General features: G+C 36.8%; 1 protein-coding gene and 1 pseudogene across 2 annotated transcripts in view; both read left to right on the top strand.

Moving 5' to 3' along the window:
- Nucleotides 1-24,697, top strand: part of LOC135697834 (hemicentin-1-like) — a 642,304-nt gene that overhangs the window by 288,288 nt on the left and 329,319 nt on the right. The gene's annotated exons all lie outside the window — the stretch shown is intronic.
- The window catches only part of LOC135697869 (uncharacterized), a 61,794-nt pseudogene that overhangs the window by 34,614 nt on the left and 2,483 nt on the right, over nt 1-24,697 (top strand).

Raw genomic sequence — 24,697 nt, 5'->3', positions numbered from 1 at the left:
TCGAATCAGGCGTGTGGATTTGAGTGAACCGAGGTGAACAACAAAACAGGACAAAAAAAATTCATTTATACATACAAGTATTGATAGGAGCTGTCAGAGCTACATGCAACATAATATGGACTAATAAAATGCATTTAATGTTTTTTTAGGCCAACAATGTATTAAATTGTTTATGTTATAATAAATGCACCACAAGTAATCTGCCCCTAGCATCAATCTATAGAACAATCAGACAAACTACACAAGCTGATTATATTGAATCCTGATAATTATCCCAATCCCTGAATTGAAACGTTGGCGTAATAAAACTGCAATCAGTGCTTTTTCTTGAAGACTGAAAGCCGAAACAAATGTATTCATTCATCGCTCCACTTGAATATCCCTAACATCACTAAAAACCAATTCAAAATTTAGCCTTATGTGCCTTAGCTGCAGAAAACTGTTGCAAAATGTCATTAAAATCAAGTCGATTCCTTCTCTGTTGCTAGAATAGTCAAGCCGGAGAGTCTGTATTTTGGGAACGTAGGGGAAATGAATGTAATGTCGGCCTAAATGCCCATGTTTAAATTCAGAAATCGACTAAATTTGCAATAGTGACCAAAAATATCCATTAGTACCGTCCCAATGACGCGTTCATTTAGATAAAATTGATAAATAGCAGATTTTTAGCGATGGGCCCAATCTTAGATCCATAGTTCAACATTAGGGCCATTTCCCCTCGATAGCCTTTCATAATTTTGAATTAGCTAAAGCTGAGTTCAAATGTTGTCACTGTAACAGGAAGCGGCAAAAAAATCAAAGGGCCGTTTCGATGTTAGGATAACTGTTTCAAGACAATTTTCAAGGATACAGTTCAAAATGTCCAAAAAATGTCGGTCAGATAAAATGTGTTTCTTCTGTGTTTTAAATACTTCCATCTCTGATACAAGCTTCACTATATCAATATCAGAATAATACATAAGCCTATATATCCACGATACGTTTGCTTATCTACGCTGTTCCATCTGTTATACAATTTTATCAAATCGAAGCGTACTTTCTGTTGAAAACATCGCTGTCTTTAAGTTATTGTCGATGCTGACGCTGAATAGAATTTTCATTTGAATGCTGGATAGCACGATAAGCTCTATCCTTTTTTATTTCCTCAAAGTTGTTTGCTAGTCTCTGATAAGTATGATTGCCACGTCTATAGTGATGGTGTTTGATTGCAATGATTAGTTTACTTTATAAATATGATTGAGGATTCTCGCCCATATATCGAGAAGACAAAGAAATGTTAAATCATTTTGTTTCAATAAAACAGGAGCCTCGCACACCGTACCACTGTTGTATTTATGTTGTCAGATGGGGGCGACCCCGGCGTAGTGGTTAACATCCATTCCTCTCACGCCAAAGTTACGAGTTCAAATCTCACCCCCGGACAAGTCACGAATGACCCAAGAGTGTTAAAGTGACTATAATAGTAAAAAAAAAAAAAAAATATATATATGTTGTCAGATTTGTTAAATGGGTAAGAACGGAAAATAAGGCAGACATTAATCTTTTTTATAGCTGAAACTGCTTTTCGTTTTGGTAACCATCTTGTGTTGGAATGTCCTTTTAACGTCACTTCCAAATATTAATTAAGAATACTCCAACGTTGAATTACTGATATATTTGAACATCTATTATACAGTTCCAAAGAAAGTAGTCATGGTAGGTAAAATACTGACTGCGTAAACTACTTTTGTCGCCTGCTCACTACGCCCCTGCTGTGAACTTTATGGATTGGGTTGTTCGTGGAATACTCATTAGAGCAAAATTTGTGATTGTTTTCCATTTAATTCCAATAACATTTTGTATCCACAGCAGATACGTATTTCGACTACAATGTGCATTCTTCATAAGTGCCATTCCCACTGGAATGTTATATATTAACTCTGCTATCCAAGCGTGGTTATTTATGACAGAAAAGAAGTTACATTTTTTTCCATTATGTAATCAGTTTAACACTCTTGGGAAGCGAATCCAAACACATAAAGCAACCAACGATACAGATAAAACGCTTGCGACTACCACGACAAACTCTCTTAGCAACACAGCTCAATCGAACTGGTAGAACGATAATGATATATGGCTTTCCTGATTTGTTGTTATATACATGGTTGAGGACATAGCTTGATCGGAATCGGGAAAAGACATAATAAAAAAATCCCATTAACACACGTGTATTACTTCGGCTTTAATTCGTGAAGCAGCTTGCCAACGATTTGGTCAAGCTATATTGGAAAGGCTGTTTGTCATGAAAAAAAAAATTATATCATTATTGCTTTCCATTTCTGACAAAGCGTTATTGTTCGGCTCGTTGATCGCTTGTCATTTTGTGAATTGGAGATATTTTTGATTCCTTCCTTGGGTCATTCATGACTAATCCGGGGATGAGATTTGAACTCGTGACATTGTCGTGAGAGGTATGGATGTGTACCACTACGCCGGAGCTATTTCCAAGCTGGATTTCGATAGCATGGCTGAGTTCTGCTTGAAAACCGGTCGATTGATAACACAGGGGTTTTCGAACAAGGAAAATAAACTTTCGAAATGTCACTTAAATCTCCGGGTTAAAGACAAGGTTGATCGAATCCAAACATTTCCGTTGTCATGGTAAAAATCTGCCCGTGGCCCGTATAAAGTGCCCGTGGCTAAAAATCTCCTAAATAAAATTATAAAAACCTTGTACCGTGCCGATTCAAATTTCGGACACTTAAACTCGAATTTCGGACACTTTTAAAAGTTGATTATCTCGGACGAATATGATCCACATGTCTTGTAGTGCCCTCCACGATCATCTAACATTATTACTTTGTTTCTAACTGGATGTAATATTTAATTAAAAATGAAAGTGTCCGAAATTTGAATCGTCCGAAATTTGAATCGGAACGGTACTTGTCATTTGGGACACAGCCTACATTTCTGTACATGGAGACACGCATTTACACATTAAAACATCAGAGAAGTCTGGGTAGACTCTTCGTACTGGATGATTTATATGTATCAATGCGTCATCAAAATGATACACAGCGATCCATTTCGGATACTTCAACGGGAACAGCTGTCATTTTCGAGTCTAATTTCTCTATCCATCAAAATTTATAGTCTGAATCGTAAAAAATGCTACCCTCTGAAGGTAGAGATTAACAGTTTTGCCAGCCATTGTGAAAAAGCGTATGCAAATCTGTCTCGCCGTTTTCAGCTTCCCGTGTTAAACTGTATACTACGAGACAAACCTTCTACAAAATAGCTGCTCTTTTCAGTTGGCTATATCATACGGTCTCCCTGGACTGAATCTTCGAGATACAGACACGCTCACAACGAGTAACTGGTAGACATTAATAGTTATGAGACGATCTATTCAATAAAGTATCGGATTTTATTCCGGCTTATCGCTGCCAACGTTTGCATTTTGTGCCAAAACGATGCTGCATAGAGAACTGCTAAAAGGTGCAACGAGCTGCAACACAATGCCAACCCAACAACCTAACTCTATGTGCAATGTGCGATTCTGCAGCCTGTTGGAAGCGGTCAATAGGCTCCCTTCTTGACCACCTTCAGCTTTCTTCCCAGGATTTAGAATGCTTAAATATTTTAACATGCATACACAGATTAGCTGAATGGATTTAATAAAAGTCCAACTACCGGAAACAGGATTCACAGTTTGGGTGGAATGGAGTGAATATTTCAATAACGATTAGCAATACCGGTTGACCCATATCTCCATCGTTGTAGTTTTCCCTGCCAAAAACAGAAACTCTTTTCAATGTCTTCGTGCTAGCAACAACTGTCTTCGCTAATTTGGTGGGGAATTAGTGGAGGGATGGTTTGATGAACTCATAACCTCCGGAGCAGTTTTCAACAGCAGTGTATACATTTAATGGTCCTCGGGTACGCTCATTTCTTAATGCTGGAACATATTTCTTTTAAGACTCCACCAATCTGGTAAGGTTTTACTTAAGTGAGGGATAAAATATGTTTACATCCAATGTTTCTGTTTCTTTCTACCTGCTTTTATTACCCAAACTGAGACACGAAAGCGGAGGATGGGAGAGCATGAATAATCATCATGAGCACATCGGTGGGTAATTATGGTCGTAAAAAGTTTTATTTGATCAATGATTTTCACAGTAACATTGTTTACATAGCGTCAATCAAGATTGAAACGGCTTGTAGAGTGACTAAGCGGAATGATGATAATTTTAAAAGTATGTTATAATAACCTTCATAAGAAGTTAGTGATCGACTGCCATTGGCCTTAAGAAAAAAACTATCCCTGTTTAACATCATTCGTATACTTACAGTATTGGTTTCGTTTTCTGCAAGAACAAATATAATGAAGCTTCTTGAAATCGCCATGAATCAAAAACTGTAAAAGCTTGAATACCAACAATTAATCATATTGTCGGAAATTTTTAAGATGACTATCTATCAGCTAAATATTTAAAGCGAGTGAAACAATAGATTCCATATTTTTCTAGCTTAGCATAGTTTCTCGAAAAAAAAAACGAAATAACTAAGAAAATGGGTACTGAGTCGATGTGATGCTGGTTAACAATTCAGCACTTATTCCGTTGATGGTTACACAAATTCTGGCCTCGTATATTATCGACTTGAGATCTTCTCGTTTATCTCTAAACATAACTCAAATCTCTTCAATAACATCACTCCAAAAAGATATTCAAAATATTGTTCCACGGCATAGTTCGAGTGGTAGCAATCGTTGATTCAAACTGCTCGAATGATGTAATCATAATTCGAGCAGCATAAAATGGCGTTTCCTACCACTCTAATTTTGCAGTGGAACAGTATTTTGAACAAATTTATTCTAAAGCCCATTTATGCTAAGCTAGAATAACTGGAAATTGTTGCTTCAGTTTCTTAAAATCTCTGATAGAAGGTCACCCAAAAACTGTTCGACTAGGATTATTGTCTCTAATGTCGACCTAAATTCCCCTAATATTGCGGCCATACCTACATTTCGAAGCAAAGCATTTTTTTTTGTCTTCAAGTTTTTCGCTAGCAACCAAAAATATCTATTTGTATTGTTCATATCAAGCTGAACATTGCAGTAGGTCCTAAGTAATATATACAGATTATCTTCGTCGACTTTCTCTGGGATATTTTTACCGATTCGCAATGCTGAGTTTCAAAATTTTTTTTCCAACTACTCGACAGTTCTAAAAGTTGAAACTGTCAAAAATGAAACTGCAACACAATCAGCAAAAGTGATCTTGACCTGATGTTTGGAATAATTTCTGAGCAACCTTGAATCAATAATATCTTAGAGACGTGATTTGTATTATTGGACAGTACAAAATCTTCAGAAAAATTAATCAACCAGAAGTATTGAAAAAAGTATCCAGAGAAGTTTTTAGGGATCTCTGATCACTTGAAGATCTTTGGAAAAGTTAGGAGCCATCTGGTTTCCTGAGAGGATTTTTGAGAGACATTATTTGAATTGCTGGAAAGTTTGGGATCTTCAGAATAGTACCTGATCAACCAGATATGTTCAGAAATAGTACCTGAACAGCCAGAAGACTTCAAAAAATATCCTGAGTACTTTATGGAGATCGCCTATCACATGATGGTCTTTGAAACGATTTCTGAGCAACCTGGTATTGTGGGTGAATATCTGAGAGACATGATTTGTTGATCTTAAAATACCTGAAGATCGTTGAAATTGTTTCTGAGCAGCCTGGTATGATTTGAGAGAATATTTGTCTGATGTAAGAGACGCAGGCGCTTTCATGCAATAAAATAAAAAATATATTTTCATGAAGTTCTATAGTATACTATGAAATTCGAAGAACTTCAATGATTATTCCTGAAGCTTTTTTAAAATACAAGTTCCATAATGTTTACCGTTCTCTATTAAGTTCTCAAATTTTGTGTGTGAAGCTCTTAGTATTTTTATGAAGTTCTCCGAACTTCTATGAAATATCCCAACCTTCTCCAAAATTTCCAAAACTTCTGTAAAATTTACAAATTACTATTAAATTCTCTCTTCTACCATAAAATTTTTTGAACATTTAAGATAAACATCTGTAAATACATACAAAGAAAATTTAAAACAGAGTTCCATTTGTGTTTTAAATGTGCATGTATGTAAGGTAGCCACCATCTCTTGTCTTGTTGCATACAAGACTAGATCTTTGAAGAGATGGTGGCTACCTTACATACATGCAGATTTAAAACGCAAATGGAACTCTGTTTTAAATTTTCTTTGGGTGTATTTACAGATGTTTATCTTAAATGTTCAAAAAACTTTATAGTAGTAGAGAGAATTAGTAGTAGCTGCATGCTCCACTTAATAGCAAGATCAATTTGAGCTACCGATCTGAATTCCCAATATCACTGTATGAAGGGCCAAAAACGGAGGTGCTGACCCGTAAGCAGAGACACTTACGCGAAACCCACGGGAATTTAAGAATCTCCTTCCATCGATACGATCCAACAAATCGAATAACACAATTCGCAATGCTTATTAAGCTTCCTACAGGATGGTTTGTAAAGAAGGGTGCGTAAATCTCACTGAAACTGTTGAAGTAGAATTCACACCACCACAATCGAATCGGTAGGATAAAAAAATGATAGTGTTTATTCCCTCCTAGACTCCGGTTGTCATACCACTCCATCGTCCAGTTCCAGGTCAAATGATACCCTGATACTCCCTTCCAACCTAGTATTTATTTATATAATGAAAATATATGTAATGGAGAAATAAAATAAATCAGAACATTAAATATTTTTTTTTTTTCATTATAGTCACTTTAAAACTCTTGGGTCATTCGTGACTTGTCCTGGGGTGAGATTTGAACTCGTGACTCTGGCGTGAGAGGTATGGATGCTAACCACTACGCCGGAGTCGCCGCCACACATTAAATATAAAATAACGAATATAAATTTATACAGATAAATAGTTGATATTCTACAATGAAAATAATTATTATTTTACATATAATAAGATGCAGCTCTATGTTTCCTCAGCTCACAATTACAAGTGGATGTAACACTGAAATTTCAAGGTTATATAAAGCAAATATATATTTTTAAATCTAATTATTAATAATGTAAGAATGTAACGACGCGGCTCTCAATCAAATGAGTAACAAGTGTGATACTATCACTGCTAGACTAGATCTTTGGTTCTCTCATGCAGTGATTTATCAGAGAGGGAAAGCTTAGTAATCCCCTTTGCCTGCCCATGACGCCATTCTATCACGGCATGAGCCTGCAACGCCGACCATAAACCTACCGTCTCCAACACTCCACTAGCACGAAATTAAGCCCGCCCACCAACAGCAAGGTGCAAAAACTAGCCAAGGGGAGGGTAAAGGCGTTCAGTAAATTTAAGAAGAAATTATGGGAACTTTGCAAGCCTCATCTACTTCGAGACGTTATTTTTAACCAGCAAGATGATGGAAGCACGGTGCCAGCATGAATGGATAAGGATTGTCCGGAAGTACAAGAGGGGGAGGTTTCCTATATTTTACGAGAAGCAAAATCATAAGTACACTTCGCTGGACAAACTAACCACCACGTTGTTTCAAAACTGGAAAGGAAAAGATATTCAGCTGCTGTTTCATGTTTATTCACTGTCCGTACGCTCCCGTAAGATTTTCAAATCAGTGAAGCAACATTTGATTGACACATTTGAGCGCGATAAGTCAGGAGCAGCCTCGACACAATTGATCGTCGATTTATCCAAGGATCTGTGTCAACGACATGGTCATCTTTGGGATGGACACGAAATGGCATGGACAATGTGGGTTTCACCCATACTTGCTTCACCAGCTCATACGCGTAATAATATGATTCATTCAGTTCCTCCAAAGCATCTGCAACCTCTTTCCAGAACACAAGACGATCCGAAGATTAAAAGTGTTGGCTGTAGCTCACAATGTAAATGCATCGTTTTTTGAAGAAATCACGGCACTCAAGGAAGCGTTTTCCTCACTTGAGGTGGTGGCCACGCAACCAACCATTTTGTTCACATTACTGAATTGCTACTCTGCTATGTGAATCTTTATTCGGTAAAAATAAATCGTATAAAGTGCATAGAATTCAACTATACGTACAAATCTGTAAGCCATATACGTGCATGTGGAAAAATACTCCTACATTGTATGATTTCATGTGATTCAATAGGGTACTTTATACAACTCCATTTAGAATTTTATCTTGCATCTAATATGATTTTGTATATGCCAATATCTCATTTAAAATGTTATTTGTACGACTTTCAAATTACATCTCTAAAATTATGGCAGACCAAAAAGCAAGAAGCATGAAAAAATACCTTTTAAATGAACCTTCAATTTTCTATAGTTAGTGGTACCTGGTGATATTGGTCTGAATATAAGTTGGAAATTGAAATTTAATGAGTTATCTTTTGAAATGATGAACATATTTAAAGTTTAAAGTCAATGTTACCTGCAATACCTAGTTTCGAACCAAAGATCTTTAGCTCCGTAGTCCTGCTGCAATCCTCGCTGGCATATGAGCACGTATATTCGGAGCAATAAATTTCAAATTATGATGCCTCGCTTGTATACGTGATTAAATCTAATTCGATCTGGTGTATTGAATGGTGTCATTCCTCCTCTAGCTGAAACTGCTTAGAGCAGTGCAGATTGCATTATACAATCTTTTCTGCATGATATATGATTTATTATCTTATATAATTTCAACTGTACATTAATGTGATTCGTAATGAACTATTTTAATTGCAAAATGGAAGGTAGGTGATATTTGAGCAGAACTTATTAAATAATTCCTTATTGACATCAAACGAACTCATATATAATCTTGAAAGAGGATTATGATTGAATCATAATTTTTCATCTTAAACAATTTCAACCAATCATCTTATGCAACTTCAACTTGATTTGGATATTTATACGATTTTAAACATACATCCTCATACGATTTGTGGTTTGCTGGGAAAGAATATGCAATTGCAAAATGAATTCGTGAAGCATCGAATCGAAGCTTTGGAACAGCGTGGATGCATGGATGATTCATTCATAAGCGCAAATGGAAGTTTCCGAAGGAGAGTTCAGTCGACAGGTAGTTGACATGGAGGATGTAGATGATGCGTAAGTCAACTTGCAAATGATATAACTGGTTTTCAACGAATAAAGAATTTTTATTTACTTTTGTATTCATTTATTGGTTTTCAAACACGAAATTTAAAACAATTACTCTTGAAATCAGACACATCTGCGACCGAAGGATCAAATTTTGCTCCTCTAAGGTAACCACACTTCCTGAACAAGTTAGACATATTGTAATGTCTAAATGTAGTCATAACGTCGGCAACTACCGGTTTTATGCCTTTCTTTCCACCTTCCTGATAGAGATTGTCTCTTGCATAATCTAAAAACGACTTCCAAATGGTTGAATCTGGGACAATGCGCCGGTAGGAAAGATAGAGAATATTCCAATTGATCGAAGATATTCTATGATGTTTGCACTACAGTGAATTTTTGCTCCATCCATTATCCATATCGAATGTCTCCCTGGTAGAAAAGGCTTCACATGAACTTTTTGTCCAATGACATAGTAATGATTCCACACACACACACAAATTCATCTCGAAACACTAAGTGGTGGCCTCGAACTCCGTAGACTCTGGCGCGTAACATGGATCTGTTGTCGAAACTAACCTCGCCTAAAAATACGAGGTTATGTTAGTTCCACTGTATGCACGAAAGTTCGTTAAAAAAAATTGATCACATCGCTTTCCTTGATTTGAATTGCACGTCGTTCCAAACGTTTCCAGATCAATCCAGTGTTGTGTATGATGCGCCAAATGGATTAAATTGATATGTTCGTCTTGAACTCCCGCTGAAACCGCTTTTAAGATTCATGTAGATAGAGTGTAGGATATTGGAGATACAGCCATTGTCGTTTCTCAAGAGAGAACTTCACAGCATCCCTTTCATAACCTCGGCGATAATAAAATCTGCCTTTCTCGTATCGCATTATCCAATTTGTAACTGTGGACTTTTATTTGTGATAAATTGTTGCTAGCCTCGATTTGGACAATCCAAGAAAATAATATCCATATAAAACAATATATGGTATTCACTGACGCTCTCTGATCTTTCACAAAGGAAATAATAGATGCCATTTTACGCAATAGTATTTTTGCAATTTTTTTTTATGTTTTTGAAAATTAATGAATAGTTCAGGATCGATGTTACATGACGTTTCTTATTTATATTTACGAAATATTATTGATCAAAACACATAACGAAAATAGGGAAAGGTGTTAGTTTTCGACATTTGTACCATGGACGAGCCTACATAATTTCGTCGCTATAGCTTATATATTCTTGAAATCCACAATAATTCAACTAACAAAGATTCCCTCTTTATACTTTCAGGTAAGCACGTTTAATTTTCCTACCATTTTGTTGTTCCAGTTCTGATGCAATTAGGGCAAGTAGTTTATTGAAAATATGCCGCAAATATCACAAATCAAATGCTATATCAATCAAACTAAGTACATCGCCATATTTGTGAATTAAGTGCATTCTTGGAGGAATCCATATTTTTTATCTAACAGATTCAAGCAAAAGTTAAGTCTTAAAAATTGTAATCTTCTTCTATGGGTTTTATTACATATTTACTGGGACTTTACGCCGGCCCTCAACCTAGTGTTCTAGATGCACCACCTAAGCGCTTTCAAAGCCAGTACTATGTTTGCATTAGTATAATTGTGAGGCAAGTATGCCCAGGGAAGTCGAGAAATTTTCCAACCTGAAAAATTGCGGACCGGGAATCAAACGATGGTTCTTGCTTTATAGCTATCTCTCTGATTAGAATTACTGGAAATTACGATGCAGTGTATAAATGTGTGTAGAAGTTGAAAATATGCATGGGAATGTTGATGACGAATCGCCTGTGCATTTATTTTGCCAAGCTCCAATCAGACGATCATGTAGTCTGCTCTAAGTTTAGCGTATGGGTTCTGCTATTGGTACTGGAAAAAAAATGGAACTCCATTTGCTCATCTATCATCTCAAGGGTGTACTTGATAAAAATAACACACACGTAAACAGCTGTAACTTTTTAACTATTATGGTAAATAATGTTAAATTTTCAGATAAGATTATTTAGAGAGTACTGAAGATATAAAAAATATGTCTTAAATGTCTTAATATGACTAAAATCGATATTAAACCATAAGGCTATATGAAGTAAATAAAATTTATACAATTTATGTTTTTTGGCTTCGAAGTCATACGGTAATCAAACGATTATATATTGCCCTTCATGGGGGCAATATCAAATCATTTGATTGATGTGTGACTGCGAAGCCAAAAAAAGCTCCCATTGAAAATGTTCCGCAGTCGACAGCATCCACTAAAATGTATACTAATTTGCGACTGCGATAAGTATTGCAAAACCTCATATAATGAGGCAAAAGTCTCAAATATCCGGAATACGGCAAGTAAGAGCTTTTGAATCTTTTACAAAGTAATAAGCACATCAACGGTCATCCAATGATAATATTTGTAGTAATTTTACTGTCCTGTACCATTACGGAATGGTAAACATACATTTGAAAAGTAGCTTTTTGTTCGTGATTTTTTGTTCGTGCATAGGAATTTGGTGCCCAAGTGATCCGATGAGAAAATTCCAAATTCAATTACCGCCGTTGTTTTGGAATCCAACAGTGCGGATCCGAGTACAAGATGGCTGCTTCCTTTTATGATAAAATAAGCTTTCTGAAACCGTACAATAAAAGTAAATGAAGATAACTAATCAAGGACCAGTGTCGTTAACAAATCTATGATGGTTCATGTTTGCAAGTTCACTGATATGGTAAAAAAAAGTACCCAGGGGAGTTATAACATCGTGAAACACTTAAAATTACAATGCTTTAAACTTGTCATATTGTGCGCCAATTTCACATAGCATTAGTTACTCCCAGATATGTTTTAGAAGGCACTACGCCAGTGCACAGCGGTTGAAAATTTATTTTTCGTACGCTTAATTTAAAACTTAAACCTTTCAAATAAGCACTACAGCATACCAATAAACTTCTCCGAAGACATCGTATTATTAAAATAACATTATTAACGTGATATGAATTAAACGAAAGAAAAATACATTTTCAACCACTGTACTGTGTCCAGAACTTGAGAAAATACAAAAGTATTTGTTTATATCAATCAACTTTAATCTAATCTAACACCAACACAGCCAGTTCATGAATAGATATACCCCTATCCTTTTTCTTGTCTATTTGGTATATTTTGTACATCAGAGATGCGCAAAATATATCAAAACGGCCAGGCCTCCTGTGCAGCATTTAAGGGGCAAGATGATTCAGAAACATCGAGCCTGTTAAAATCAAAGAATAAAACACGATGCTTCAGAATCCAATAAATGGATGAAACGTGGACATCTCGTACCGTACGTTCCGCTGTATTGTTATTTATAAATTATTGATCGTTGGGATCATCTAATCTAAAAAAGTTAAGTGATGCTCAATTTTCCTCGAGTGGTTGGGATATGAGCATTAACTCTCCTAGCCCATATGGCTTATGGTTATAGCGCCATTACTCGCTTTCTGAAAAATGGAATAAAAGGCCGTAGGAGAAAGGAAATGGAGGAAAGAACCCTAGTTCTATCTTCCCTTGAGAAAAAGCAGGTTTCTAATCAATCTACAGGAAAAGTTCGCAAAAACTCGCAATGGCCCTTATTTCGGGTGTCACTTCACGGTGAAAACAAAGTGAAGTGACCAGTTGTCAATCACGGTGAAGTGATTGCCATGTAAATCAAATAGGAATCACTTCACCGTGAGTGACAAGTTGTCACTTCACCGTGAAGTGACATCGGTAATAAGGGCCAATGACTCGCGAACTTTTCCTTTTGTGAGCTTCATAAAACCTCGCAAAATTTTCCAACGCTGAACACGAACAGGTGAGAACTAGATTTCAGTAGAGAGTAATAGAATGAAAATATATTAAAAAATATAAGAACATATAAATGAAAATAAAGGGAAGATCTCAGCCAGTTTCATTATTTTGTACTCTTACTGTTCTGTTGCACTACTGTTGAACCAAAGGCACTTCCAAGACTTTTCCGGGTTATTTCCAAACTAGTTCAAAAAATCTTCAGGCAAATCATGAGCACATGAAGTTTCAAGAACAAAACATCAAACGTCTAAAACCAGAAAAAAAAGGGCTAGAACGACTCTCTTGCCGAATGAATCAATTGGAAAATCTAAAAAAAAATATGTTGGAACTTGGCCATACCCACTCGTTCCCAACCTTTGACAATAGCGCACTCGACATTTGATTTCTCATCAGAATACAGCACGAAAGCGGCTCTTCGAGATGATGTCTAAGACAAAGTTGTAGAAACCGAAACAGATGTATATACATATAATCATCAAACCATTCCATCGGATCTTCAAAGAAACAAAAGTATTTACTTATATGTAGAAGAAAGGTACATGGTGACTTCACAAAAGTCAAAATGGTTTAAAACTCAAGAATATATCTTAAAATGCCATAATTATCCTATAATACCTAAAAGCGTTAAACAGCACCAATTATCTCTGAAAAGGTCTATTATCTTCTTGAATGCTTTGGAAACTCAATAAGAAATGCCTTCTTCTTTTGAATTGTCTACGTCCTCATTGTGACTTTACACCAGCTCTCAACTTGATGTTCTTTGAGCACTTCTACAGTTGTTAATTGAGAGCTTTTGTGGCAAGTACAACCATTGTGTGTTTCAAAATGGCTTCAATAATCCTGAAACTAGTGTTGACACCGGAGACCTCCCTCAATCCAGGTAGGGGAAAGACCAACGCCCCTGCCTGCTGGTCTATGTCTGTTGACTAGTGTCTGTTTTTATCATTTACCATCGCACGCAAGGAATAGCGCTTCAACCGAGTGTAAATGAATTCCGTTTGTTTTGAAAATCTTCGCTGTCACGTACGAGCGAAATGAACTAATGAGTTCATTATGCACTAACTAATATGCATTTTTTAAACTCTTTATTTGTTCCAAATTCAAAATATATTACATTTCATTTTAACCTAGGTGCTCCAGTTACTACAGTAACTTACCAGCCTTAATTGTTATGATATATATATCTAAGTGTTTTTACATTGTTCCTGCCTTGGAAATTCAGTATTTAAACAGGTTTTTTAAACCTACATGTCAGTATAACAATTGAAATCTTAAAACTAAAAACCAAAACTAAACCTTATGTAAGTATAAAGGGAATTAATCGTTGCAATGGAGGATTGCAACGATTTTTGCCTGAAATTTTTAATTATATTGTTGGACATTTGTTCTAAAGTCTCAACATTCGATATTCTATGTACCTCGGTAGTCTGTACCAGGGAGGCAACTTCAAAATCATCTTCAGAACTTTGTTCTGGATCCTTCCTTTGCTTTTTTCCTGGTAGTGCAACAACTAGACCATATTGGCACAGCGTAATGCTGGCCGGTCTAAAAACTTGTGTAAATATTAGAAGTTTATTCGTCGGGCAAAGTTTGGATTTCCTGCTAATAAGAGGATACAAGCATTTTATATATTTGTTACATTTGGCTTGAATGCCCTCAATGTGATCTTTAAAAGTTAATTTTTGGTCAAGTATTAATCCAAGATATTTCACTTGGTTTGACCAGGAAATTGGAACTCCGTTCAAAGTGACTATGTGACTACTACTAGGTTTCAAAAACGAAGCTCTAGGCTTATGTGGAAATATTATAAGTTGAGTTTTGGAAGCGTTGGGAGAAATTTTCCATTTTTGTAAATAAGAAGAGAAAATATGTAAACTTTTCTGCAGTCTGCTGCAAATAACACGAAGACTTCTTCTTTTAGCGGAAATGCCTGTGTCATCAGCGAACAAAGATTTGTGGCAACCCTGAGCAAATCAGGGAGGTCCGAAGTGAAAATGTTATACAATATAGGCCCAAGAATGCTACCCTGCTCTAATAGGTAGTCGTTCAGATTTGGAATTTTGATAATTTACCTGCTGAGTTCTGTCGGTTAAATAATTTTGAATTAAATTCATAATATAGAGTTGAAAATTAAACTTTTTAATTTAACAATCAAGCCACTGTCGAATGTTTGTTCTATGTCTAGAAGAGCAATTCCAGTTGAGCAGCCTTCAGATTTGTTTGAACGAATTAAATTGGTAACTCTTAAGAGTTGATGTAGTTGTAGTAGTAGTAGTAGTAGTTGTAGTAGTTGAATGCCCATGGCGAAATCCAAACTGCTCATCTGCAAAAATTGAGTTCATATTGATGTGAAGCATCATTCTATTTAAAATTATCTTTTCAAAAAGTTTACTTATTGAAGAAAGCAAACTTATTGGACGGTAGCTAGAAGCTTCAGTTGGATTTTTATCTGGCTTCAAAATTGGAACAACTTTTGCATTTTTCCATTTATCAGGAAAGTATGCCAAATGGAAAAATCTGTTAAATAATTTTACCAAGAAAGACAAGTTGGGAGTTTTTTTATGAGGATATAGAAAATTCCATCATCACCTGGAGATTTCATATTATGAAACTTTTTAGTTATAGATCTTACTTCGTCCAAATAAGTCCCCCAGGAATAATCAAAAATATTTTCCCGAGAGAAAATATTCAGATAATCCCGAGCAACCTGATTCTCGATAAGAGTTATCCATCAAAAAATTGTCAAAATCAGAAGCGATCCTCAAAATCAAAATAATCATATTCATTTTGGACAAAATCATTATTTTGAATATTGTCGACCCCAAAGCCTAAAATCTCGATATTATCATCAATTCAGCAAGAGGCAATAATTTCCCATCCATCTGTGTGTAAAAAACAACACGGCACATTCTTCAGCGCTGTATTTATGTAATATTAAAATAATCGTTTTACATTTTATCCTCAAAATCATCACCACCAAGATGAAGACAAATCAGGCGAAATATTTGATAGGGGCAACTCTCACCTTTCCAAAAGTGGTACTGCTTTGCGTAGGCGTACTTTGGTTCGCGTGTAAAGGGCCTTAGAAAGTTGTTTTACCAATGCTTTTGTGCCGTAATCAAATTTTACGCCTGAAATATTAATATTGACAACAACACAGGCGATAACGCACAATAGCAACGAATGAAGAAAAACAAAAATTTTTTTTTTTTTTTTAATTACTTTGTACAGGCTCATTCGAATAAACTTTACAGAGCCAAGTTATCATTTTCTTTATACATTATAAATGTCTTAAATCTCAAATTAAAGGATTGGAACCGATTACTCGCGGTCTTCTCGAGGTTAGTGGATGACAATTGTTTGGATCGGGAGAGGGAAAAGGAGATTTGGAATATGATTTATGATTCAAAAATTTCACTATTTCTAAAACAAATACTTAATCCTATCGACGTTATATCAACTCTGTAATTATACAATTATTACAGAAACAAATCTACTAGAAAAACAAATGTTGACTTCGATACTTAGAGGCTGCCTTGACCAAGCGAATTTTGTTATGCCAAAACTTAAATTCATGCAGGTAGTTAGTGTATCTGTTAAGGTTACTTTCATTTTAAGCCACTGTTGAAAGTCGCTAGGTTATGCACTGAATGTCTCTTTTGTTCCCCAGTCCCAGGATTATTTTTTGGGTTGAGAAGAAGATTTCGGTTATGGGAAGCGTACACACTAAGTTTGGTTTGCCGAATAACGGTCATTCAAGCTCCACTGAGCAGCTCGGCAATAATTTTTACAGAAATAAGTCGTATAGAAGTTTCTACATCCGATTTGCAACAGACCTACTACTAGGATATTTTCACTTGGCTTCGGTTCCTCCTGTCGGCTTCTATGCTGTATTAGGTGATCCCGAATCGGCACATCAACGGAACACTTTACACCGCTGACGGTATAGTGGTTTGTGATTGTCGCTGCACGTGATGGAGGCTAGGCCTAAATTATGGCCCAGCACCGTAGAAGGACAATTCGGTCGTAGTTAGTACGTAGGCAGCCGTTGTTTGTGGCTGTTTCCAACGGTGAAAAGATGCCGATCCCCGATTGTCTTGGAGTGTGCTGCTGGTAACTGGTGGTCTGGTAAGTTGAAACTGTCGATCCACGATCGACATAACACGTGTCGGTGGTGGATACCAACGAGGTATCGACGACAACAGCGAAGGACGCCAACAGTTAATGGCTTCGGCGGTGAACGACACCAGCGCTAACGCTACAGCTTAAAAGTACAAAATGGGTTTAGATTGCCAATAACGTTTCAATAATAAGCTGAACGAGTTTAAATGAAAACACGTACAGTCAGGAATCCTTATTGCCGGATTCCTTATTGCCGGTATCCCTTATTGCCGGATCCTTATTGCCGGGCTATCCGCGAATAAGGATACCCACAGCTTATGGGATTTTCACTAATGGGGGCTGTAGTGGATTATCTCATTTGTTTCAATACATAAAGCTATACTGTCTTCGACAAAGTTGCTGTACTGGGTTAGACCAACAAACCTGTGCCATTGGATTCAGGTTAAATTGGGAACTACGCCGCTAGAGGCGCTTCACTTTTATGTTACTTATGACGGGTGCTATAATATATGGATCATATTTCCAACATAGAATATTTCGGGATCCTGGCCATATAGAAAGTTACTGTCTTCAGCAAAGTTGTTCAGGTGACCAAGTCGTTTCGGATGGTGGCCATATTAGTTCAGAACTCTCTCACTACGCAGCGCTAGTGTGCATGTGCCATTCCTATATAAACTGTATCTCGAGAGGCTGGCCATATAAAAAGTTACTGTCTTCAGCAAAGTTGTTCAGGTGACTAAGTCCTTTCGGATGATGGTCATATTATTTCAGAACTCTCACACTACGCGGCGCTAGTGTGCACATGAACTTCCTTAATATGTTATGTCTCGAAAGCTTGTCCATATAAGATGTTGCTGTGCAATGTGAGAACAGGAACCGGAAAAGGGATGACGTGTAGAGGCCGGAAATCGATGCCAGACGCCATTTTGGAATCTAAGATGGCGACCATCGGGTCAAGAAAAACTGTCAAATACCCTACAATATGGTTATTTCCGAATAGGGAACGACTTGTAGAGGCCGGAAATCGATGTCAGACGCCATTTTGGAATCCAAGATGGTTGCCATCGGTTCTAGAAAAACTGTCAAATACCCAACAACATGGGTATTTTCGGATAGGAGATGACGTATAGAGACCGGAAATCGATGTCAGATGCCATTTTGTGATCGAAGATGGCGACCATAGGTTCAAGAAAAACTGTCAAATACCCTACAATATGGATATTTTTGGAAGGAGACGACGTGTAGAGGCCGAAAATCGATGCCAGACGACATTTTGGGATCCAAGATGGTGGCCATCGGGTCAAGAAAAACTGTCAAATACCCTACAATATGAGTATTTCCGGAAAGGAAACGACGTGTAGAGGCCGGGAATCGATGCCAGATGCCATTTTGAAATCCAAGATGGCGGCCATCGGTTCAAGAAAAACTATCAAATACCCTACAATGTGGGAATTTCCGAAAAGGGACGACGTGTAGATATAGATTCCAGACGCTATTTTGGAATCCAATATGGCGGCAACATGTTTTCCATAAATAAGGCTTACCACGCATATTGCGTATAATTTATTGTGTTTAGCATATCATTGAGCAAGATCGCAACGTAACGTGGAAAATTCCTCAAAACAATAAAACGCTTTTAATTGTTTTGTTTTTTTCTATCGTAAACGACAGATTTATTCCCCGACCCTTCTACAGTGAATATGGATGAATATGGTGCGGCAGAAATCGAGTTAAAACTAAATCAACTCTCCGAGGTCGAAAGTTTCTGCACATTGGACAGCAATGTTGAACGGAGTGCAAAAATGCAAGATTTGCTAAGGGAAGTGGAGACCCTTCTCACGGAGTGGAAGAACGAAAGTGACTAGAATGCATAAAACATGACAGCGCTGGTTGGTTCTTTTTTGTCGAAAGAGAAAATAAAATGAGGAATAAATCTGTAGTGTACGATAGAAAAAACAAAACAAATCAAAGCGTTTTATTGTTTTGAGGAATTTTCCACGTTACGTTGCAATCTTGCCCAATGATACGCTATACACAATAAATTATTCGCAATTTGGTAAGCCTTATTTATGGAAAACATGTTGCTGCCATATTGGATTCCAAAATAGCGTCTGGAATCTATATCTGACCTCTACACGTCGTCCCTATTCGGAAATTCCCATATTGTAGGATATTTGAAAGTTTTTCTTAAAACTGATGGCCGCCATCTTGGTTTTTAAAATGGCGTCTGGCATCGGTTCACGGCCTCTACACGTCATCCCCATCCGGAAATACCCATATTGTAGGGTATTTGACAGTTTTTATTGAACCGATGGCCGCCATCTTGAATTTCAAAATGGCATCTGGCATTGATTTTCGGCCTCTACACGTCGTTTCCTTTCCGAAAATACTCATATTGTAGAGTATTTGACAGTTTTTCTTGACCCGATGGCCGCCATCTTGGATTCCAAAATGGCATCTGACATCGATTTCCGGTCTCTACATGTCATCTCTTATTCGAAAATACCCATGTTGTTGGGTATTTGACAGTTTTTCTTGAACCGATGGCAACCATCTTAGATTCCAAAATGGCGTCTGACATCGATTTCCGGCCTCTATACGTCATCCCTTTTCCGGTTCCTGTTCTCACATTGCACAGCAACATCTTATATGGACAAGCTTTCGAGACATAACATATTAAGGAAGTTCATGTGCACACTAGCGCCGCGTAGTGTGAGAGTTCTGAAATAATATGACCATCATCCGAAAGGACTTAGTCACCTGAACAACTTTGCTGAAGACAGTAACCTTATATATGGCCAGGTTCTCGAGATACAGCTTATATAGGAAATTCACTTGCACACTAGTGCCACGTAGTGTGAGAGTTCTGAAATAATATGACCATCATCCGAAAGGACTTAGTCACCTGAACAACTTTGCTGAAGACAGTAACCTTCTATATGGCCAGACTCTCGAGATACAGCTTATAAAGGAAATTCACTTGCACATTAGCGCCGCGTAGTGAGCGTGTTCTGAAATAATATGACCATCATCCGAAAGGACTTGATCACTTGCACAACTTTGCTGAAAACAGCATCTTTCTATATGGCCAGGCGCTCGAGATACATTTTATATAGGAATTTCACATGCACACTAGCGCTGCGTAGTGAGAGAGTTCTGAACTAATATGGCCACCATCCAAAAGGACTTGATCACCTGCACAACTTTGCTGAAAACAGCAACTTTCTATATGGCCAGACCGTTTTACAATTTTACTTAAACGCTAATTGTTACAATGTTACTTCAAGTACTTCCATAAAATTTATATTTTATTGTTGATGCCTAACTAATCTCGTGAAGAAAGTTTTTTTAGCGTACTTTTATTCATTGTTATGTCAATATATTCACAGTATGTATTATAGCAAGACATCATTCTATTCAGTGGGCTGTTTTTGGTATAGTCTGTTTTTTGATTGTTGGTGCTAAACCAATTTCTATTCCGCAGTGAGCGAGTGGGAGCATAAAAATTGAAATCACATCGTTTATAAAAGTAATCATTGCGAACTCTCTTCGCTTTTTGAGCTCATCTAAATTAATTAGCATACAACGCGATTCATAAGATGGAAGTGGAAAACTCGTCCAACCCAACTTTCTTAGAGCAAACAGCAAGAACTGCTTTTGAACTGATTCAATGCGGTTTACATGTGTATCATGATATGGAGCCCAAACTATGCTACAATATTTGAGAAGAGGCCTCACATATGCTACGTAAAGTGTTTCGATTGTGTAGGGATCATTGAAGTGCAAACTAAATCATTTAATGAAACCAAGCATGTTGCTTGCTTTGTAGATAATGTTATTGTAGTGATCAGCAAAAGTTAACTTGGTGTCGAGGATAACACCTAAGTCTCTGACTTAATAGGATCTTTGGATTGTTTTCTGGCCAAGAGTAATTGTGTTGTGTATTACAGTGTGCTTTCTTGTGAACGATATAGAATTGCATTTATTAATATTTAGTTCTAACAAACTTTTCTTACACCATGTGTAAAAATCGTCAATTTCATGTTGAAATATTTGAAAATCAGGTGCTTTAGATATCTCCATGAAAAGTTTCATGTCATCAGCATATATAGAAACATGAAGAAATTTAAAACAACAACATATAAAATAAACAGTAATGGACCAAGATGTGAACCTTGTGACACACCAGATGTTACATTAACTATGGTGGACAGATTTCCTTCAAATCTTACCTTTTGCGTCCGCCTTGATAAGTACGACTCGATCCATTTCAGTAGCCTAGGATTGAAGCCTAATTTGGAAAGCTTAAAAAGCAAGATCTAAAATAGCAATTATTTTGATTTTTTTATATGATTTACTTGATTCAATCCAATTTCTGCACATTCACGTGACGTACTTAATGGATGCTCCTATATACGTACAAAGTGTGTTCATAGTTAATGCATTGTTTCCAACATACATTTTTTTTTCTGAGCGAGGACTGGTTGAAATGTAAATCTGATCAGCTTCATTTTGGAAAAACAAGCTTGTTTGAAAATAAGTAGCGCAAAACGGGGTCAATTTGATTAGTTGGGGGTGTTTGATTGCTGATATTTTTCTTCCAGTACAATATTTTTCTTATTTCTGGGCGTGCTTCTGCTCAACATTATAAGTCATAAAAAATGTTATATCTGAACAATAAGGAATGAGTGGTTTGGCCCTGTTTTATGGTACCTACTTCAACACATCTTATTTCCAATATTGAATGCATGATTATTTTCCGAATCAACTTTAACAAAAGTAGAGTTTTCGAAAAAAAAAACTGGGAATTAAATTTTGTTTAACCTTTTCGAAAAAAAAACAATGGTTAAAATCAGTCAACACAATTAAGAGACTACTCATTTGCAGGATGACGAAAAAATGCATTTTAGCATTCTGCGTACACCCGCAAACCAACGTGTCGTTCTTGATGATCGGTTCTTGACAGCTCTTAATGAGATTTCATCATTTCCCTCAGTTTACATTAAAGTGTAGTAATAACGTTGTAAGTGAAAGTGACAGTTTATCCAACCGCGCTGACTCGAATTTTATATTTATACTCAAAGTGTGAAAAATAAAGCACCAATCTACTGCTATAAATTAAATATAATTCCTAACTCAAGTGCATTCAGTTTACATTGCTTAAAGGACCTGCTCCAATCCCAATAACGAGCATTTCTATTTGCATGATAAATCACCAATTGACCACCCGCAGCCGTTCACCTCGGTAACAAGCGAGCTCCAGCAGTAGTTCCCCCAGTTTTCTCTGTTTGTTCTGTTGGTTTTCTTTTTCCCTCATGATTTAATGCCTACGTCTTCATGGTGCGGTTTGTGTAAGTAAATCATAATATGTAGGTTGGTCGGTAGGGTAAATAACGACTTCGACAATAGCTTTACCTATTATTGTCAGGTGCTACATGAAGACCACCACCAAAATAGTATGTATCCAACTCAAAAAAAAAAAAAAATGATGCTCAGGACTTCATAGTTATATCCCCCTCGCGGTAAAAGGTAAAGGTATTGCCCCTACCTAAGCAGCAGCCATTAGCACAACGTCATTGACGTAGTCTTCTTCGACTTCGGCTGCTATCCTCCAAAAGTGGTGGCGGTGGTCATGATTGGAACCGTTTGAATTAGGCGTGCTGTAGTTTTCTTTTTTAAATCCATCCCGAACGGGCTGAATGAATAATGACGCAGGGCCAGGTGATCAGTGCATGATCTTGGATTTAAAAAAAATCAATGATATATGTGCAGTATCCAGGACTGAAGATAATCTTCACGATGTTGAAATGTTTGAGACCTCGAAAAATTTCCAAAAACCGTTTTCAAAATTGTAATTTTTAATAAATCCAAAGCTTGTAAGAAAATTAAAAAATAACTTCAAATTTATAACTTTTAAACGGTGTGGAACATCCTTGCCAGGGAAGGATACAAGTCGTACAAAGCCAATAAACATCTGAACCGGCACATGAATCAGAATTCCGTGGCCAAAAAGCGTGCAAGGCTCTTGTACGACCGTGTTTTGACGAAACACAAGGGCTGCACTTTGATCGACGACGAAACATACGTCAAACTCGATTTTAAGCAGCTTCCCGGTCAAAACTTTAACATCGCGACTGGACGTGGGGATATGCCGGGAAGATTCAAGTTCGCGTTTGCCGACAAGTTCGCGAAGAAGGCCATGCTTTGGCAAGTGAACCATTCGTCACATCCTCGACGATGACATCCCAAGTTTACATCGAAGAATGCCTGAAAAAGCGTGTACTGCCGTTCATCCGTAAGCATAGGGGCAAGGTCATATTTTGGCCCGATTTGGCCAGCTGCCTCTACTCCAAGGTGGTTCTGGAGTGGTATGCTGCCAACAAGATCGATTTTGTACCAAAGCTAATGAATCCTCCGAATTGCCCGGAATTTCGACTAATCGAAAAATACTGGGCAATTTCAAAGCAGCGACTTCGACCAAGCGGCGGTGCAGTCAAGAACATCCAGCTAATGCGGGAAAATGGAAGAAATGCGCTGATTCCGTTTCCGTTTCCATTGTTCAAGCTCTGATGGGCTCCATCAAGAGGAAGGTTCGAGATTTCGTTTGAACTGCAGAAATGTAACCATCTAATGATGTAACTTTGAAGTTTTAATAAAAGTACTGTATAACAACCATTGATGGACTTTTAAAGTTTTAGTCAGCCTTTAAGATAAATACACTGACACGAAATCCATTGGAAAAAAAAATATATTGCTGGTTTAAATTAAATTCCTTCACCAATAGATTTTGGCAGAAAACAATTTCATTTAATTTTACTATTACTTCTATCAAAATTATTATGCATTTTGAGCAGGCATAATAGATTTGTCCAGAATCATAATAAATTTGTTAACATTCATACACAGCAAAAAAATAATTTTGATATCACATCAAAGTGGATGCACTACAATCATGTCGAAAATTTCATGTAATTTTTATGACCACATAAATAAACAAATGCAGTTAAAGCAGCGTAATGTCAGTTCATGCATTGTATTAATGATAATTTTGTCCTTTTTAGCAAGTAATATTACACCATATTTTCGACATGATTGTAGTGCATCCACTTTGACGTGATATCAAAATTATTTTTTTGCTGTGTAGTCAACTAAACTGAATTCATATAAAATTTAACGGTAATAAGCGTGGTTATATTGAAAATAAATGTTTTCTGCAAAATAGTATTCCTAACTATGGTTTCAGTGTATGAAGAAATGACATCTGATTCTCAACCTGCACATTTAGTAGTCTATAGTTTACCACACAATCATGCGCTTTAGTAATTCCCTGAGATAGCCTTCGAAAATCATTGAACACATCTTCACAGTTCACTATTGTATTACGTGTGTTGGAATTCAGACATTCGAATAGACTTTAATTTGGATGTGCCATGTTGATGCAATGCCAAGAGTAGTTTTGTGAGACGGAAAATTCCAAACAATTTCTATTAATTGAAAACCAACTCTCTTCTGCAAATGCTGCAATCGAAAATTGATTGTTCTCCACGGATGCATTTTCCACTCCATTAGTCTGTTTTCCTGATTTAACGACCGTGTTCGGTATGAACATT

This window comes from Ochlerotatus camptorhynchus, unplaced genomic scaffold (assembly GCF_037179485.1).
Source record: "Ochlerotatus camptorhynchus isolate MF236.1 unplaced genomic scaffold, CSIRO-AGI_Acam_v1.1 ptg000078l, whole genome shotgun sequence".
NCBI lineage: Eukaryota > Metazoa > Arthropoda > Insecta > Diptera > Culicidae > Ochlerotatus > Ochlerotatus camptorhynchus.
The sequence above is the reverse complement of the archived record's forward strand: the minus strand, read 5'-3'. Positions and strand labels throughout refer to the sequence as shown.